The sequence below is a fragment of the Bubalus bubalis genome, chromosome 12 (assembly GCF_019923935.1).
Source record: "Bubalus bubalis isolate 160015118507 breed Murrah chromosome 12, NDDB_SH_1, whole genome shotgun sequence".
NCBI lineage: Eukaryota > Metazoa > Chordata > Mammalia > Artiodactyla > Bovidae > Bubalus > Bubalus bubalis.
The window spans coordinates 88,690,939-88,707,393 of NC_059168.1; the positions used below are offsets into that span (position 1 = coordinate 88,690,939).

The 16,455-nt window shown below is 40.7% G+C and overlaps 1 long non-coding RNA gene across 1 annotated transcript in view; it reads left to right on the plus strand.

Moving 5' to 3' along the window:
* LOC112578130 overlaps nt 1-7,559 on the plus strand; it is a 60,957-nt gene extending 53,398 nt beyond the window's left edge. Inside the window, exons 3-5 of the long non-coding RNA XR_003102403.3 lie at nt 1,085-1,182; nt 4,032-4,088; nt 7,053-7,559. This is a non-coding gene — a long non-coding RNA (uncharacterized LOC112578130). The remainder of the gene's footprint in view (nt 1-1,084; nt 1,183-4,031; nt 4,089-7,052) is intronic.
* The last annotated feature ends 8,896 nt before the right edge of the window (nt 7,560-16,455 follow it).

Genomic DNA, 16,455 nt, shown 5'->3' on the forward strand with positions numbered 1-16,455 from the left:
GTCTCTTGCATTTCACCTCACGCATTTTCCCAAGGTCAAATACAACACATAAAATATCTCCACTCTCCTGAAACATGACACATACCAGGATATTTTTTGAGAGTAGTTTAGACATGAAAGGGACATAAAACCTTAAAGAATGGTTAAAGTACAAGAATGAGAACAGATTGAGAAAAGGCACATTAATGTAGAACAAAAGGATTTACTGAAAGAAAGTTGAGGGCAAAATTTCAACAATTTTTCCTCCATTGAGCTGTGTCTCTGATGATAACACATCTGTCATTTTCTTTGAATTTTATTGTATTCCTTAGTTAAAGGAAAATTATATATATAATTTATATATAATATATATGATTTACATATATTATACACAATTAATTCCATAATAATATATAGCATAAATATATAGATGTATAAATTATATATGATTTACATATATTATACATAATTAATTCCTTAATAATTATATATAGCATAAATATATAGATGTATAAATTATATATATATATAAAATTATATATACATTATAATATCTCCACAGTGGAATTAATAATATCTCCACAGTGGAATTTTCCGATGTCAGCTTCTCACTCCAGATCATTATTATTTGTCATGTGCTGCATTAGTTACTAGAAGGGCAAATAATATATCAATGACTAAGTTTGATCTAAAGAGAACTAAAGTGTACTCATGATGTAAACTTAAAAGTACCAAAAATGACATCCTTATATTATTTTGACATTAGGGCATTTATTCAAGTAATTATAGTAAATTTGGTAAAGCAAATTCATCTGTGATCTCTCACTCTAAGACATGTAGCTTCTACTTCTTCAACCCTGTACTTTTCTGTGCACATTCTTTTGTAACATTTGGCACAATGCTTAGTAAATATGATCACTCATTTGCTCCTTCCACTAGTCTTCAAGTCCTTGGCACATAATCATTTCTCCATAATAATTAGTGGAATGAGTAACTGACAGATATTATTTGCTACAAAATGGTAGCAAGTAAAAAATGAAAAACATTGATCATGTACTTTGATATTTGAAGGATAGCCTCAACTATTTGTATCTGTCTTCAACAGGGAATGATTCTTGGAGGAGGTGGAACTTGACTAGGACTCAAAGGATGGAGGAGAGTAAATGAGAGGAAAGCATGTTCCAGAAGTCATGCCATACGAGGGTAACAGACAGCTGATGCATGCCCTTGCCCCTAGTCCACTGAAATGTCTCAGGGTGATAGAGCTCAACAAATGACTGGCTCCTTAAGACTTTGTGTTTAACCTAGTCTTCTTTTACTCAGTAAAAGCAACAATGGTCTATGGACATCAAATTGACTATAGCCTAAGGTCATTTGGGTAGGTCCCCAGGAGAGGGTAGATCCCCTGGAGAAGGAAACGGCAACCCACTCCAGCATTCTTGCCAAGGAGAACTCCATGGATAGAGGATCCTGGTGGGCTACAGTCTGCGGGGTCGCAAAGAGTTGGACATGGCTGAGTGGCTAACACAACACAACACATTAAGGTCATTTAGGTTCTGTTGTAAAGAGCGTGTTGGGTTTAGTATACAGAAGATGTTGGGTTTTATTGTCCAGGGGGATACCGGTATTGTTTTCAAAAACACCAAAGTGAAATAAGACAAAAATGGCTTCACTTTCCCTAAGATAACAGATGCACTGAGCCCTACGGTAACAACCAGCTGGAGAAATAGTACTACAAAATTTCATGTATTCAGCTAACAGCTGTGGAGTGCCAAGGACTGAGCTGAGTGCCATAAAGCCCTGATTTCAAGGCAGTTGTAGTCTAATAAACACAATATACAAATACAATATATACTGTATAGCACAGGGCACTCAACTTAATGCACTGTGTGTGACCTGAATGCTAGGGAAGTCCAAAAGGGAGGGTGTATATGTATATGTATGGCTGACTCATTTTGCTGTATGCTGCTGCTGCTGCTAAGTCACTTCAGTCGTGTCCGACTCTGTGCAACCCCATAGACAGCAGTCCACCAGGCTCCCCTGTCCCTGGGATCCTCCAGGCAAGAACATTGGAGTGGGTCGCCATTTCCTTCTCCAATTTTGCTCTATAGTAGAAACTAAAACAACATTGTAAAGCATCTATATTCCAATAACAATTACTTTAAAAGGCAATGTATAACAGCAATACAATTTAGAAATGATAAAATACCATGAGTTGTCAGAGAAATGGGGTCTGGCCTTATGCATTAGGTGAGTTTACTTAGAGGAGTCATCTGTATTTGTCCTTGAAGAACAAGTAAGCTTAGGTCATGGAGAAATATGGACACAGAGCTATCCTAGGCAAAAGCCACACTGGATTCAGTTTGATACAGAGGCTTGCTAGAAAAATGTGCTTAGAGCAGAGGCTGGAAATAAAGGCTGAGACAGATCATGCCACCTCAGGAATTGTGACATCATTGTTTAGTTTTGTCCAACTCTTAGCTAAGTCTTGTGACTCTGACTCACATGCTGAGTCATGTCTGACTTTTTGCGACCCCATGGACTATAGCCCGCTGGGCTCCTCTTTCAGTGGGGTTTCTCAGGCAGGAGTCCTGAGTGGGTTGCCATGCCCTCCTCCAGGGGATCTTCCTGTACCAAGTATATAATAAGGTGTATCAAAGTTTATGGAACTTAATAGGCATGACTAAGGCTCATTTAAAGAATATTAAAGTGAAAGTGAAAGTTGCTCAGTCATATCCAACTTTTTGCAACCCCATGGGCTTTACAGTCCATGGAATTCTCCAGGCCAGAATACTGGAGTGGGTAGCCTTTCCCTTCTCCAGGGGATCTTCCTAATCCAGGGATCGAACCCAGGTCTCCTTCAGTGCAGGCAGATTCTTTATCAGCTGAGCCACCAGGGAAGCCCAAGATTACTGGCGTGCATAGCCTATCCCTTCTCCAGTGGATCTTCTGACCCAGGAATTGATATTAAGTGGGGCGCTATCTGAGGCACCGGATGGAGAGGAGGCAGACAGATCTGCAGACACACAACGGGGAGCCTGGTTTGGATGCTCAGGTGAGGGGCAACAGAGTCTAACAGCATAACCACAGGAGAAGAGGCCGAGTCAGAATATTGCCAAAAGTAACCCTCATGTTCATGGGTATTGTATGGACACGTGCCTGGGGAGATGGCCCACTGCCTTGACCAGCTTCCCAAAGGTGTCTGTGAGAGATTTCAAGCCACAGAGCAGCAGTGGTTTCCAGTCTTGAGCCTTGGAAGGGAGGCATGTGCAGACCACAGGGGCCAACTTACCAGAATTTCTGAAGAGTGCATGACTTGAACATTTGACTTGATTCAGGCTTCCCAGGCGGCACTAGTGGTGAAGAACCTGCCTGCCAATGCAGGAGATATAAGAGACATGGGTTCGATCCCTGGGTTGGGAAGATGCCCTGGAGGAGGACATGGCAACCCACTCCAGTATTCCTGCCTGGAGAATCCCATGGACAGAGGAGCCTGGTGGGCTACAGTTCATGGGGTCACAAAGATTCAGACACCACTGAGATGACTTAGCAGCAGCAGTAAATTTCAAATAACATTAGTAAAGAGGTGAAGTTTGTATGTTCATGAAAGAGGACAGAGCTTCAAGTAGTTTCACATGTAAGTTAAAAGGATGTCTGAAGGGGAGCCTCAGTTCCAAGAAGGTGAATCTTTTGATTCGATACAACCCCTTAGAGCCTGCTTATCAAAGTCTTCTTTAATGGCTCAGGGCTGCTATTGAAGTTAACTCAATGAAGCACACTTTAATTAAAACAGGCACAATTTATTAAAAACATGTTTCATAGGTTTTATTAGCAAGTGCTTTACATGTATAATTTCGGGTCCTCCTTGCAACACTGCAATGTCGCTTTATATTTGCTGTTTTATAGATGAGAAACTGGTTCTCACCATGGTTAAGTGACTTGCTCCAAATCACCCAACCTGTAAATAGCTAAATAAGGAATCATATCAATTATCTGCCTCTGAAACACAAAATGTTTTAAATTATCTCTGATATATATTTTTCTTTTTTAAGTTCCTAGCGGCAACCTGAAACTCATCTGATGAAAGTGTATGAGCTCTGTGCAAAAGGGTGAGCAATATTAAATTCATTGTGATTTATTGTGTGTGTGCGTGTGCAGGTACATGTAATGTACCCCAACACACACAGAGAGGACAGGGACAATGTCTAGCCAAGACATTGATGCATTCTGATTCTTAATGCAAAAAGTATGGACTTCCCTGGTGGTCCAATGGTTAAGAATCCACCTGCCAGGTTCAAACCCTGATCTGGAAGATCCTACATGTTTTCGGACCACTAAGCACATGCTCTAAAGCACTCGAGCTGCAACTGCCAAAGCCTGCACGCCCTAGAGCCAGTGCTCCACAACAAAAGAAACCAAAACAATGAGAAGCCCGTGTACCACAACGCACCACAACTAGAGAAAGCCCATACATAGCAGCAAAGATCCAGTGCAGCTAAAAACAGAAATAATAAATTAAAAAAAATTTTTTTTAAAGGATTTGCTCATTTGTCCGCATGCTGGGTACTATGTCGGAGGCTGGTAAACGATGATGAGATGATAATGGTGAAAATGATGAGAGGTGTCAGGAGCTGATAATCAAATGTTGGAGGGAAAAATAATCAAATGCCCCCACTAAGACGTAGTTACAATTTATCTTACTGTAATCTCAGTGCAAAAGAACTGCATGAGCACTTCTTCAAAGGGATTTGATCTGGACTGGTGAAGTCAGGTACATTTTCCATAAAGAAGGTCAAGTTCATCTGAAAAAAGAGTCATGGGAGGCAGGGTTCTCACGTGGCAGAATATTGGCAACAGCGTGTGTAAAAACCCTGTCGGGAGGAATGAATAGATGCTTCAGATCAAATCAGTCGCTCAGTCGTGTCCGACTCTTTGCGACCCCATGAATTGCAGCACGCCAGGCCTCCCTGTCCATCACCAACTCCCAGAGTTCACTCAGACTCAGGTCCATCGAGTCAGTGATGCCATCCAGCCATCTCATCCTCTGTTGTCCCCTTCTCCTCCTGCCCCCAATCCCTCCCAGCATCAGAGTCTTTTCCAATGAGTCAACTCTTCGCATGAGGTGGCCAAAGTACTGGAGTTTCAGCTTCAGCATCATTCCTGCCAAAGAAATTCCAAGGCTGATCTCCTTCAGAATGAACTGGTTGGATCTCCTTGCAGAATAGATGCTTAGTGATTAATTAATTTAACACCTGGAAGCATGAATCCCAGAACATTTATTGGCAAGGTGGGAGGGGCACTTACCATTACATGGAGTTCACTGGGCTGCCCACTGCCCCAGGGTTTTATGGCAGTGGGATAAAGGACACAATGGCCCCAATGGTTGTGAAATAAAGATTACTGTTCACATAGTAAACAGAAAAAGGGAAGGACAAGAGTAAAACAAGGGCAAGGGAAGAGGAGTCCAGCTCTGGGTTTTTATTGTTGATGGAATTGGACCTGGAGTCGAGGTACCCTCCGAGGCTGGTACTTATATTGTTTGAAATGTCCATAGATCAAGTGATGAAGGACACAGATGTTGGTTATCAATTTTCCCAGATATGGGGCAAAGGGGAAAGTGAGCCTGGAAAGCTGGCAGCTGTCATTAGAAATGGATTCCTGATCACATAGCGGAAGTCAGAACAGAATGAGTTTCCATGTTTTCAGTGCAATGTCAGTAAGTCACCATCCAGGGTAAAATATGATCAGAAATCAAAGTCACATAGTCAAACAGAGGGAAAAAGAAGGCTTTCTTTTTGTCAAAATAATTATCTGAAAAGGGAGGAAATGCCATGAATGCTTTAGAGTGTATGTGTGTATATGAAGTTTATGAAGATAAAATTGATTTTTAGGGAAGTGGACTGATGAAAACATTTTTTATTGTATTTCTTTTTTTAACTTAGAGAATATTAGTTTCTGTAATCAAACCCATGGAGAAAAGATCTTACATCTGTAATACAGTGTGTTACTCCTATAAAAATGGAAAAAAAATATGTTTGACAGAAACCATTCTCTATTTACACCAACAGTTCTGGTGGTAGAGTTACAGAGGTAAAGAAAAGAAAGATAAATGGCATAAAGCAGTAGTTTTGGGGTCCTTATAAAATACTACTGTCTGCTAGGTGCTTTGCATAGGTAAACTCTATAAACCTTCATAAAAATCTATTATGCTAATATTCACTTCATTTTGCAAATCAGTAACCTGTAATTCACCTACAGTTGTGAGAGTTTGACCATAAAGAAGGGAGAGCACCAAAGAATTGATGTCTTTGAACTGTGGTGCTGGGAGGACTCTTGGGAGACCCTTGGACAGCAAGATTAAACTAGTCAATCTTAAGGGAAATCACCCCTGAATACTCATCGGAAGGACTGATGGCGAAGCTGAAACTCCAGTATTTTGGTCATCTGATGCAAACAGCTGACTCATTGGAAAAGTCCCTGATGCTGGGAAAGATTGAGGGCAGAAGCCGAAAAGCGGGTCAGAGGATGAGATGGCTGGATGGCATCAAGACGCAAAGAACATGAACTTCGGCAAACTTCGGGAGATGGTGAGGGGCAGGGAGGCCTAGCATGCTGCAGTCCACGGGGTCACAAAGAGTCAGACAGGACTGGGTGACTGAACAGAAACAACAACCTGAAATTCAAAGAATTATGAAAGATAACTCAGTGTGACAGAGTTGGGATTTTAATTTATTTGAGTAATTGTGACTTGACTACCACCATGTGTAACCAATTGTTTCAAATGTGTTGAGTTTATCTAGATCTTTTTCTTGAAAAAGTCGTTAAAAGTTTGAGAAATTCCCTTCAGCTTACACTTACTATTGATTAATCAAAAGCATTTTTCCTTCCTGTACAAAACTGTCTATTTCCCAACTTTCCCATGAATTCAAAGTTATTTTGAAACACAAATCTTCTTAAAACTCAATAAACACTTTTAATTTATTCCAGGAAGCCATAATAGCATAACTTTTCTCACTCTTGGAAATAATCATAAAATGCTAATTTGGTCTGTTTTCCTCTGTAATTTTTTTCAGAGCTCTGTTTGGGAAATATATTGGCATTATATCCAACTGTACACTATTCCACTGAGAACAACAATCAAAAGATATCACTTCGCCCTGAAATCTCAATACATTTTTCTTTTCAAGTTTAATTTTGTGTGTAGTTCCATTCCCATCATCCTTCTTCTCCTTCACATCTATATCTTTATACTCCCTGTTGGAAGAGATGAAGTTGAGACTTGGGAAACAGAATATTTGTCTGTTTTAGAAATCCCTTAAAAGATTAAAGTCAGAAGATTCTTCTTTTGAAATTTCTTTGTTTGAAAATGTGGTTTGATGATTTGGGGGTTCATCGCTTGGTGAAGTCATTTGCTTTGCTGACACAAATTATAAGATGCACCATTTTAAGTTAGAAAATATATCAGTATTTATCCATTCATCCATCCATCCACCCATTACTGTGTAATAGCCATAGTGCACCCCCAACTTGAATATCAACTCCATGAAGAGGGGAACTTGGTCTTATTTAGAACCCCAAGAATGATGGATACTTAATAAATATTTGTTAAATGAGTAATCAAATAAATCATTTCTTCAATAAAAGGTACTGCCCATTGTATTAAGATCAGTGGGGAAAATATTTGGCTGCAAGTAACTGAAATCTCAACTATTACTCTTTTAGACAAATAGTTAAATATTTTATCAAATAATAAGAAATTTGAAGGTCAGTGTCTAAGCCTATTGTAACTCCTCAAGGGTCTGGGGGACCCTACTCCTTGCTTTTCTGTCCCTTGTTCTGTCCTGTGACTGTAGGTTGGCTGCCACCTTGCCAAGCAAGGGAACTTGCACTGCAAACCACAATGCAGATGGCTCTCTTGTAAGAGGGCTTCCCTCATAACTCAGTTGATAAAGAATCTGCCTGCAGTGGAGGAGACCCGGGTTTGATTCTTGAGTCAGGAAGATCCCTGGAGAAGGAAATGGCAACCCACTCCCGTGTTATTGCCTGGATAATCCAATGGACAGAGGAGCCTGGCAGGCTAGTTTGTGGGATCACAAAGAATCGGACACAGCTTAGCAACTAAACTAGTACTACTACTTTCCTAAGAAGATTTTGTCTTATTACTTGACAAATGTTTTCTGTCCATAATTCTTTAGCCAGAACATTAACTGGCCACAATGATAGTAGAGCTTACATCCAGTTTTTGAGCAAAACTGGACTCTGTTAGGAAGGAGGGCAGGGAGAGTGGAAAGTGGATGGGCATTTAGCTCTGTCTGCCAGAGCACCATGGGTTCCAGGCCCTTTGCTACAGGAGGCTGCAGAGGTATCTCCTCTCAAGGAACATATTGCATAGAGAGGATGCAGAGAGTAAAAACAGTCCTAACAGGGAGCAAGGACTCTGCTGAGAATTCAGAGGATGGGTTCATTGGCTTCTCTGTCTCTCAACAATGTTTATGTGTCTTCAGGGAGACGTGTCCATTGGAAAAGTCTGAGAAAGGCATTCCAAGCAGAAGAAGATGATTTACAAAAGCATGCAACTATGCATGTTGAGGGCATACTTGAAAATGGAAAATAGCGTAATAGTAGAGCTTCAGGGTGGATGAGGAGACTGAATTGTGGCTGATGAACAGCTTGAGAAGGATTTTAAGGAGAAAATCTATATAAGCCACAAAAACACTTCTGAAGGATCAGTCACTTTCAGTGAGAAGGAAGAAGTAAAGGGAGAGTGACTTGGGGCAAGGAGGTTAGTTGGAAACTCTCTTTGCTCTGCAACCCATAGGAGCAGGCTCCTGTATCGCCCAGACTGTGGGCAGAATGTAGAATCAGGGTCATGATCTCAGGAGTCAGCAGTGAGGGACATCCTACATCAGGCAAACCCGGTCTGAGACACAGGGGGCGAGAAGCCTGCAGCAGAGTGAAGGATGCATTCCCCCCCACACAAGGACATGCACATTTAGTCTGGAACAAAGCAAAACTGCAGCACCCACTGCCCCAAAGGAAATAAAAAATGCTCCAGAGAAAATTTTGCCCAGGGATCACTAGTTCACAGGGCTTCCCTGGTGGCTCAGATGGTGAAGAATCTGCTTGCAATGCAGGAGACCTGTGTTCGATCTGATCCCTGGGTTGAGAAGTTCCCCTAGAGAATGGAATGGCAACCCACTCCAGTATTCTTGCCAGGAAATCCCATGGACAGAGGAGCCTGGTGGGCTACAGTCCCTGGGGTCCCAAGGAGTTGGACACAGCTGAGCAACTAGCACTTTCAGCAGCTCACAAGCCCTGGTTTAGAAAAATCTGCTTAGGGAACTAGTCACAGGAATGCATACACATCATTTAAGACATGGAGTATGAATCAGAATTAGAGAGAATCAGACATTTTTGACTCCTTACAAGCTTTCATGACTGGCATTGGGTTGGGGCAGCTGGAGAAGGAAATACTCCCAATTATGGGATTTAAGGTGTGGACACCTAAGTTTCTTCACTGAACACAATTTTTTGCAGCACCCATACAACTGATCTTACAGGTAAGAAGGACTTGGAAAGGAAAAGCCAAGTTTCATTCACCACAATAGCAATGCATGTCTTCAAAAACTTGTTGTTGAAGATTTATAATACATTAGACATTCTTCCACATGTTACTTAATTTCATAATATTCCTATAAAGTGAAAGTCAAAGTTGCTGAGTTAGGTCCTACTCTTTGCAAATCCATGGGCTGTAGACCAGAATTCTCCAGGCCAGAATACTAGAGTGGGTAGCCGTTCTCTTCTCCAGGGGATCTTCCCAACCCAGGGATTGAACCCAGTTCTCCTGCATTGCAGGCAGATTTTTTACCATCTGAGCCACAAGGGAAGCCCAATATTCCTATAAAGGGGGCATTATTACACCCATATTATATATAACAAAACTGAGGCTCAGAGGGGTGTGCAAGAAACACAAAGTCACATAGCTTATAGAAGCAAGATGTCAGATTTCAATTAGTGCCAAGTCTAACATTGTTCCCGATCTGTCCTAGTTTTCCATCCGTGTCCCAGGCAATACAGGCACACCTCAAGAAGCAAGAAAAAAGTCAAATAATAACCTAACTCTACACCTAAAGCAACTAGAAAAGGAAGAAATGAAGAACCCCAGGGTTAGTAGAAGGAAAGAAATCTTAAAAATTAGGGCAGAAATAAATGCAAAAGAAACAAAAGAGATCATAGCAAAAATCAACAAAACCAAAAGCTGGTTTTTTGAAAGGATAAATAAAATTGACAAACCATTAGCCAGACTCATCAAGAAACAAAGGGAGAAAAATCAAATCAATAAAATTAGAAATGAAAATGGAGAGATCACAACAGACAACACAGAAATACAAAGGATCATAAGAGACTACTATCAGCAATTATATGCCAATAAAATGGACAACGTGGAAGAAATGGACAAATTCTTAGAAAAGCACAACTTTCCAAAACTCGACTAGGAAGAAATAGAAAATCTTAACAGACACATCACAAGCACGAAAATTGAAACTGTAATCAAAAATCTTCAAGCAAACAAAAGCCCAGGTCCAGACGGCTTCACAGCTGAATTCTACCAAAAATTTAGAGAAGAGCTAACACCTATCCTACTCAAACTCTTCCAGAAAATTGCAGAGGATGGTAAACTTCCAAACTCATTCTATGAGGCCACCATCACCCTAATACCAAACCTGACAAAGATCCCACAAAAATAGAAAACCACAGGCCAATATCACTGATGAACATAGATGCAAAAATCCTTAACAAAATTCTAGCAATCAGAATCCAACAACACATTAAAAAGATCATACACCATGACCAAGTGGGCTTTATCCCAGGGATGCAAGGATTCTTCAATATCCGCAAATCAATCAATGTAATACACCACATTAACAAATTGAAAAATAAAAACCATATGATTATCTCAATAGATGCAGAGAAAGCCTTTGACAAAATTCAACATCCATTTATGATCAAAACTCTCCAGAAAGCAGGAATAGAAGGAACATACCTCAACATAACAAAAGCTATATATGACAAACCCACAGCAAACATTATCCTCAATGGTGAAAAATTGAAAGCATTTCCTCTAAAGTCAGGAACAAGACAAGGGTGCCCACTTTCACCATTACTATTCAACATAGTTTTGGAAGTTTTGGCCACAGCAATCAGAGCAGAAAAAGAAATAAAAGGAATCCAAATTGGAAAAGAAGAAGTAAAACTCTCACTATTTGCAGATGACATGATCCTCTACATAGAAAACCCTAAAGACTCCACCAGAAAATTACTAGAACTAATCAATGACTATAGTAAAGTTGCAGGATATAAAATCAACACACAGAAATCCCTTGCATTCCTATACACTAATAATGAGAAAACAGAAAGAGAAATTAAGGAAACAATTCCATTCACCATTGCAACGGAAAGAATAAAATACTTAGGAATATATCTACCTAAAGAATCTAAAGACCTATATATAGAAAACTATAAAACACTGGTGAAAGAAATCAAAGAGGACACTAACAGATGGAGAAATATACCATGTCCATGGATTGGAAGAATCAATATAGTGAAAATGAGTATACTACCCCAAGCAATTTATAGATTCAATGCAATCCCTATCAAGCTACCAACAGTATTCTTCACAGAGCTAGAACAAATAATTTCACAATTTGTATGGAAATACAAGAAACCTCAAATAGCCAAAGCGATCTTGAGAAAGAAGAATGGAACAGGAGGAATCAACCTACCTGACTTCAGGCTCTACTACAAAGCCACAGTTATCAAGACAGTATGGTACTGGCACAAAGACAGAAATATAGATCAATGGAACAAAATAGAAAGCCCAGAGATAAATCCACGCACATATGGACACCTTATCTTTGACAAAGAAGGCAAGAATATACAGTGGATTAAAGACAATCTCTTTAACAAGTGGTGCTGGGAAATCTGGTCAACCACTTGTAAAAGAATGAAACTAGAACACTTTCTAACACCATACACAAAAATAAACTCAAAATGGATTAAAGATCTAAACATAAGACCAGAAACTATAAAACTCCTAGAGGAGAACATAGGCAAAACACTCTCTGACATACATCACAGCAGGATCCTCTATGACCCACCTCCCAGAATATTGGAAATAAAAGCAAAAATAAACAAATGGGACCTAATTAACCTTAAAAGTTTCTGCACATCAAAGGAAACTATTAGCAAGGTGAAAAGACAGCCTTCAGAATGGGAGAAGATAATAGCAAATGAAGCAACTGACAAACAACTAATCTCGAGAATATACAAGCAACTCCTACAGCTCAACTCCAGAAAAATAAATGACCCAATCAAAAAATGGGCCAAAGAACTAAATAGACATTTCTCCAAAGAAGACATACAGATGGCTAACAAACACATGAAAAGATGTTCAACATCACTCATTATCAGAGAAATGCAAATCAAAACCACTATGAAGTACCATTTCACACCAGCCAGAATGGCTGCGATCCAAAAGTCTACAAGTAATAAATGCTGGAGAGGGTGTGGAGAAAAGGGACCCCTCTTACACTGTTGGTGGGAATGCAAACTAGTACAGCCACTATGGAGAACAGTGTGGAGTTTCCTTAAAAAACTGGAAATAGAACTGCCTTATGATCCAGCAATCCCACTGCTGGGCATACACACTGAGGAAACCAGAAGGGAAAGAGACACGTGTACCCCAATGTTCATCGCAGCACTGTTTATAATAGCCAGGACATGGAAGCAACCTAGATGTCCATCAGCAGATGAATGGATAAGAAAGCAGTGGTACATATACACAATGGAGTATTAGCCATTAAAAAGAATACATTTGAATCAGTTCTAATGAGGTGGATGAAACTGGAGCCTATTATACAGAGTGAAGTAAGCCAGAAAGAAAAACACCAATACAGTATACTAACGCATATATATGGAATTTAGAAAGATGGTAACAATAACCCTGTGTACGAGACAGCAAAAGAGACACTGATGTATAGAACAGTCTTATGGATTCTGTGGGAGAGGGAGAGGGTGGGAAGATTTGGGAGAATGGCATTGAAACATGTAAAATATCATGAATGAAACGAGTTGCCAGTCCAGGTTCGATGCACGATACTGGATGCTTGGGGCTGGTGCACTGGGACGACCCAGAGGGATGGTATGGGGAGGGAGGAGGGAGGAGGGTTCAGGATGGGGAACACATGTATACCTGTGGCGGATTCATTTTGATATTTGGCAAAACTAATACAGTTATGTAAAGTTTAAAAATAAAATAAAATTAAAAAAAAAAAGAACTGAAAAGCAAAAATAAATAAATAAATAAAACAGTGATGTGTATTCCCTGGAGTCTGGCCTAAATTAATTGCAATTCTGACTTAGGCCTTGCTTTTCTTTTGCAAACACTAATGAGCACCTTTCTATTCCCTCCCAGTATGGTGAACTTGATGGATGAGCTGGGTGGGGCCAGGCAGTCTCCTCTGTTCCATCATGTGCCCCATGCTGTACAGGAATCCACCTTGAACTTGGAGTCAGTTGCTATTCACTGAGAATCTGCTACTTCCCCGGCATAATGCTGGCAGAAGTTACTCAGTGTGTGTGCTTAGCTGTTCAGTTAGGTCCAACTCTTTACAACCTGACGGACTATAGCCCACCAGGCTCCTCTGTCCATGGGGATTCTCCAGGCGAGGATACTGGAGAGGGTTGCCATGCCCTCCTCCAGGGAATCTTCCCAACCCAGGGATCAAACCCAGGTCTCCTGCATTGCAGGCACTCATTGCAGTCTGAGCCACCAGGGAAGCCCTAAGTTAGTAAATAGCTACATTTTGACTTATGATTAACATCTCCACCAAAATTCTGATGTTATTGCCCATAGCCACCCTCTGTGCTCCCAGAGCACTGTTTATGTCACAACTGTGGCTTTTGCCATATTTTGGTTTAATTCAGGTGTGTACATGGCTTCCCTGGTGGCTCAGATAGTAAAGAATCCACCTGCAATGCAGGAGACCCGGGTTCAATCTCTGGATTGGGAAGACCCCCGCCCCCCAGAGAAGGAAATTGCTACCCACTCCAATATTCTTGCCTGGAGAATTCCATGGACAGAGGAGCCTGGTGGGCTATTACAGTCCATGGGGTCACGAAGAGTCAGACAGGACTGAGTGCTAACACTTTCACTGTTTTTAGTGTCTATGCCAAGGAAGCTCCCCATACTCCGTTTTTCAATCCCCATCTTGCTCAGCATGTGTTCTGGCCCAGAGTTAGATGCTCCATTTCAAAAACAAATTAAAAAAGACAATACAAAGAAACTTTCCATTATATACCAACCCCCTTCTTTCTGCTCTGTCCAAGCCACCTTCTCACAGCAGAATCATTTTATTTTCTCAAGGAAGGAGCAACCACCCATGTTTTTTTTTTCCTTCTCCTATGAGGGTGGGGGAAAAAAGAAGAAATAAATAATATACTTCCACAGCCTTCTCATTATTATTTCTGGGAAAACATAATAAAGCTACAGCTGGCAGGCACTTATTTTTTTCTTAGCATTTAATAATAGAATTAATTGCTAAGTGGAAAGCTTGCAACCCCCTTTCTGTTGTGCATTGCCCTCTGCTATCATTATGAATAGATGAAAAAATCAAAGCTAATTATCATTCAGTATGTTTGAAGAAATAGACTGAACCTCTCCACAAAACTCATTTTACCCCTACCCTAGCCCCAGGTTACAAAGTTCACACACACACACACACACACACACACACACTGTAGGGTAAGGGCAATCCCCATGGGTACCCAAGTGTTCCTTGGATTTAGGTCTTTTTGCTGTAACTATTGGAGAAGACAATGGCAACCCACTCCAGTACTCTTGCCTGCCAAATCCCATGGACGGAGGAGCCTGGTGGGCTGCCGTCTATGGGGTCGCACAGAGTCGGACATGACTGACGCGACTTAGCAGCAGCAGCAGCAGCAGCTGTAACTATTGACTGTATTCTGGCAATTTCACCTGGCCCCATGTGTCCCATTGTTTCCTAGGAGCTGGACTCATGTCAGCTGGAGGTCAAGGACTCAGGCTGTTTTGAGAAGCTCTTTATAGTCAAGGGTGGGGCTTATCTGCCTTCAACAGGATATGAGTGACCCCATGAGTGACCCTATAGTCAAGGCTACCTGGCAATGTGTTGAGTAAAAAAGCAAGAGTGGAAAGGTGAGTGGACAGGTGTGAGAGAGAGGAGTGGATAGACAACACCTCAGTTTAGAAAGGAAAAAACTAAGGGGGGGGGACCAAGTCCAGGGAACTAGAGAATTTAGAAAAGGAGAGCTTTTTAATGTTGCAGGATTCACAAATATGAAGAGAAAATAGATCATAATAAGATCATGAGAAAACTCCCACCTTAACTCTTGAAGCCCTGAAGACCCCTCAAAGGGAGCTGGAATCAGTAAGGGCTATTTTTAAGAACAATATAGTGGGTTGCTGTGGCTGCTAAGTCGCTTCAGTCGTGTCCAACTCTGTGCGACCCTATAGACGGCAGCCCACCAGGCTCCCCAGTCCCTGGAATTCTCCAGGCAAGAACAGTGGAGTGGGTTGCCATTTCCTTCTCCAATGCATGAAAGTGAAAAGTGAAAGTAACGTCGCTCAGTCGTGTCCGGTTGAGGAACTGGTTTTTTAGAAATAAAGGTGGAAAGGCTAATTTCAAGTTTTTCTTTTTTAAATTTATGTTAAGTAAAGGATAATGAAATAAAATTTTCAAAAAGTTTAAGTTTTAGGTCTTAAATAACAGATAAGCACAGGTCAAAGATTTTATTAACCTATTAATTAATGGGTGAGCCAATAAGATGTTATACCAGATACAAAGAGTATTTAAGCAGGTACAGCTGGAGCACAAAAGTGGTTAATGACCAGCAAGGCCACAGCCATTGGGGTTATATGTTCCAGCAGAGAGAAATCATCAACATCTCTTTTAAGCAAGCATTTATAATGTGACTTCACTAGTCTGAAGCTTTTGATTGATAGGGAGCAGTGAAATTCAGCACAGTCTTCTAGATAAGTTTTGAGTGGCTTCTGGCCCAGTATGACATAGAGAAGTCATGGCACCCACCTCTTTGCCTTATTTTCAGATTTTTGCATTATTTTTTTCTGACTGACCATGAGGTATGCTGTCAACAGTGTGGGAAGGCAGGGTTGGGAAGGGTTGGTTTGTGCATGAAGTTGTTGGCTACTGGAAAGTGATACGTAGGGAGAATGGTGTGCTGGGCTACATGTGATATTAAGTTCCATTAAAAAAAAAAGTCTTTCATACAGATGGCCAAAAGGTACATGAAAAGATGCTCAACATTGCTATTTATTAGAGAAATGCAAATCAAAAATACAATGAGGCACCACCTCATACAGATCAGAATGGCCATCATTAAAAAGTCTACAAGCTGCAAATGCTGGAGAGGGTGTGG